We start from the raw sequence: 4,503 nt of genomic DNA on the forward strand, positions 1-4,503 counted from the left end.
TTAATGATTTTTATTATTAGAAATTATTCTCTCTTTTAGTTACCCTTTGGATAAGAGGCCTGTCCATGCAGATAGAGCCAGATTATTTAGGTAAGTTTTATTTAAATACATATTTAATTGATGCATTTGATTAACTGACTTCTCCATTAATCATTGGTGAAGGACCACAAGGTTTGGCTTTTGCCAATATTTACAGGTAGAGTTTGCATTTGAGAGATAATCGTGCAATTTTTCTTTGAAGTGTTATTTTAAATTAATTGTTAATATTTTACTCTTTCTATTAGCCTAACCTTTCTCACTTAATTTTTATGGTTGGGAACTCTGAAAATTGTAATCTTAAAACATTAGGAGACTACCCAGCTTTCAAAGGACTTAGAAGGTCTGTTAAGAAAATGGGATGAAACGGGAAATAAGGGAGAATTGTAGCACAATGTATAGTAATTTTTACATTAGTTAGAAAGGCTGTCATGTCCAAGCCGTTGCTCAGTGCAGGAATCCAAGTTAAGCCATTCCAGCTTGAGCACATACACTTAAGTAGAATGCATCACATCTTAGGTTAACTAGTTTCACTGTTCAGCTACATGTACTTTTTAAACATTAAAACCAAAATTTGCATTCCTATAATTTAATTACATGCTTTCATGTCCCAAAGGGCAGATTTAGGATGCAGACCCCTTGCAGATGCCAGAGTAAGCAGCATAAAAATGCTGGTAATAAAATAAACAAGACTTGCTTTCTAGTCCATGAAGTTTTAATTGTCTTTCCCCGAAACTGTCACGTTTTTTTCTGAAACTTTCTTAAGGTATGGTACCTAGAACTGCACACAGTTCAGTACTTGAGGTGGGGGTCTGACCACAGTACAATAGAATGAAATAATTACTTCCCATGGTTTTGGTATTATATATTTCTGATGTATTCTAAAATTGTGTGTGTATAGTAGTCCTCAATTTATGATAATTGAGCCCAAAAATTCTGTTGCTAAGCGAGACATTTGTTAAGTGAGTTTTGGTTATTTTTACCAGCTTTCTTGCCACAGTTGTTAAGTGAATCACTGCAATTAAGTTAGTAAACATGGTTGTTAAGTGAATCTGGCTTCCCCATTGGCTTTGCTTGTCAGAAGGACACAAAAGGTGATCACATGACCTTAGGACATTGCAACCATCATAAATATGAGCCAGTTGCCAAGTGTCCAAATTTTGATCATGTGACTATGGGTATGCTACAATAGTTGTGTGAAAAATGGTAATAAGTCACTTTTTTTAGTGCCATTGTAACTTCAAACAGTCACTAAATGAATTGTTGTAAGTCGAAGACTACCTGTATTTATTGTATCTTTTACACTGAGCCAAAAGATGAGTGCATGTACATACACAAGCGTTAGGCCTATGCAAAGCATTCAGTAGGGGAACTTCACATGACAGTATGAAAAAGCATCCTACTTTAAAGTAGCTATGTCTTTGGAAAGATTCACTTAGATGCTTCAAAAAATGTCCCATGATTGTGTATATGCATAGATAACACTTCCCTGTATTCCCAACCAAAAATTGAAGCCACTTAGATACACTGATAGCTGGGGAGTCTTTTCTAACAGCTACACAAATCTTCCAAAAGATGTGATTGCTTTAATATCTTGCCTACATTATATAAAATATTTTCAAGAGCTGTAGCATAGACTTCTGAAAATGATTCACTGAATTCACTGGAAAAAATCTATTATATACCACTGAAATGATGAAATTCAGAAATGTTTAATTTTGAGTTTCATAATTATATTGAACATTATTTTAAAATGTTGTTAAGTTTCTCTTTATGTGTTTAGATGGTCCCGAGTGAATGAAAACTTGTTCGCTACTACTGGTTATCCAGGAAAAATGATCAGTCAACTTCTAGTTCATCATTTAGGCCACCCTCAGGTAAATTTCTGACAAATCAAAGATGTAAAATCCATTTTTTTAACATTATTGTACAATTTTGTCCTTAAGCAACTTAGGATTACATGACAAATCAAGTGTGATCCATTGTGGGAAATTTTCTTTTATTTATTTCTCACTTGGACTTCATATGCTTTGAATCTACTTTATCAGAACATCTCAAGAAAAACTGCATTTGTATGGTCAAAATGAAAAAAAATATAGGCTGGAATTCAGAAAGCTACTTTAGACACTCTCTCTATAAAGTCTTAGGCATACTTGTAAGGATTTTTTTTTAACTTTACTGTTTTTAAACATTAGATTCTCATGGTGCAGTGCACAGTGTTCTTGGTAATGGCTTCAGTTTTAAAAAATAATGTATTAAATGCCACGGAAATTGGCAACTTAAAAAGAAAATCCCTTTTAGATTCTGGTTGTAGGGAATAAGCTGAGGATATTTGGAGCATAATAAAATATATTCTAGTTCACCTGGCTTTAATGGGCAAGATGTTCAGTCTAAGGCATATAGTATTACTAGTAATTAACTTTGTGTCATTGTGATTGTGTCTTCCTGAAATAGTGCTGTAAAATTTGTCCTTTTTGGCTTTCCATATGAGTTAAAGTGATTATGAAACAGAGATTTGGAAAGTAAAGCTGAGACTATTGGAAAAGACTTGAGAATAAATTATTCAACCTCAGTCCTCTGCACTCAAAAGGAACTCAAGGATTAAGAGAATTAAAGTCATGCCTATATATTTTGCATCTTGTATTGCATCTTATACATTTTGCGCATTGCACAAATTTAATTCATGTCCAGTGGATTAGATTTCCAGAAAGGACTAATGGGAACCAGTTAAAAGAATCATTTAAGGTAGTACCTTATAAGAGAGTTTGAATTTCATGAAATTCTTTCTGGTAGAATGATTATTAGAAGCTATAAAAATAGCATTGTGCTTATACTTCGGTTTAATGTGTTATGTGCTCCTGGCCACTTTCCTTCGTGACCAGAGGCAAGCTTGCCTGACCAATAACCAGCCAAGACACAGTGAAGGCCTTTTGTTTCATTTATTGCAATAAGCGGGGAGAGAAGCTATCAAAGCTTGGTTCTCTCCAAAGTTTTAACCCAAAATATCCTCCTTTATACAGCCCTTGTCCCGGCCGCCACATCCCTCCTCTTTCCCCATTGGCTGAGGTACTATGAGGTTACACTCTTTCCGACCGCCTCCTACATATTTCCTGCTACATACTAAATCATATTCACATATACAATTATAATAAGAAAAATTAGACATTTAAATGGTTATTTTAAACTCTGTAGATGTTTATGTCCCCATTTTAAACAATAAGTTCTTTTCCTGCTTTTCAATTCAGTGTGCCTTTCCTCTTATCTTATTCAGCTTATTTTCCTATTCTCCAATTCAACCTGTCTTTCCTGGCTAGCCATTTCCTTTTACAGCTATATATTTTTTATGGCTTCTCTTCTTCCTTTCTTAGACCCAGCTATTTTTGCCTATATGTTTATCTTACTTCCTTTATGTTAACCTTTCCTCTTTCCCACCATAGCTTTTCTACTCAGAAATTTCCACTGCAGCAAATTCAATTATAAATTTCTCTTTCAATATTAAATTTTGAAGACCTTTCTTTTACTTCTATCAAATGTAAATAATATAATAGAACTTCTAGAGATCTCAGCGTAGCAATACATTGATTTAGCAACAGACATTTCTGTCTGCCTCCTGATTTTCCAAGTTCTAAGGCTAAAAGAGACAGCATATAATAAGTGCATTTCTTAGATATCCATGATGTATTATGACTGATTTTGCTGATTTTCATATTTACCAGAGAAAACGAGCAGAAATATTTAGTCACCAAGAGAGCAAAACGTTTACAAGCATCATCTGTTAGTTCTTAATGTTTAACTATCAGAGGAAACTATATTTGGAACGTGATGTAAAATGGATAGACTATGATAAAGGGAAATTTAGGTATTATTGTGGAAAAACAGTAAAACAACTAAATGAAAGTGCTGGCTTCTATATCCAGTGTCAGATCTTTAAAAAAGATTGGGAGGACCATCTTGATTTATTTTGGACTTTTCCCTCATGTGCTAACAGTAGATTATTATTTTTTTACTTGTATAGCTTATTTTTTTGCTAAATCATTATTTTTCAGCTTCTAGTTTCAAATTTAGAAGCAAGCTGCCTTGGGATTTAGAAATTCTGAAGTTATATCCAATTCCAGTGATAATTGCTGGGTTACAGCCCAACAGCTAAAGAGTATTTTGAAATTTCTTTTGAAGTTGTCTTACTGTATGCTAGATCTTAAATAGAAATAATAAATAAACTAATCTTTTTTTTCTCTCTACAGCCTATCCTTATTGGTTCTGCACCCTTGGGATCTGGTTTAACCTGGCACAGGACTCTTCCACTATGTGCCATGGGAGGAGATCATAAAGTATATTTTTGGGTGACTGAAATGTAAAAAACTATATCTACTCTATAGTGGTTTAAAGTATCAGATAATGATTAAGAGAGGGGAGAGTTGAAGTAATATAGTTGTCTTATTTTATACTTTTTTTTTTACAGAAACATTA

The 4,503-nt window shown here is 33.6% G+C and overlaps 1 long non-coding RNA gene across 1 annotated transcript; it reads left to right on the forward strand.

The window, feature by feature from the left end:
- The first annotated feature begins 42 nt into the window (after positions 1-42).
- LOC107301718 lies at positions 43-4,482 on the forward strand. The gene is made up of 3 exons (XR_001549321.1): positions 43-90; positions 1,820-1,913; positions 4,278-4,482. It is a non-coding gene; the product is annotated as an uncharacterized LOC107301718 (long non-coding RNA).
- Positions 4,483-4,503: the final 21 nt, after the last annotated feature.

The sequence above is a fragment of the Protobothrops mucrosquamatus genome, unplaced genomic scaffold (assembly GCF_001527695.2).
Source record: "Protobothrops mucrosquamatus isolate PMUCROS unplaced genomic scaffold, P.Mucros_1.0 scaffold15946, whole genome shotgun sequence".
Classification (NCBI taxonomy): domain Eukaryota; kingdom Metazoa; phylum Chordata; class Lepidosauria; order Squamata; family Viperidae; genus Protobothrops; species Protobothrops mucrosquamatus.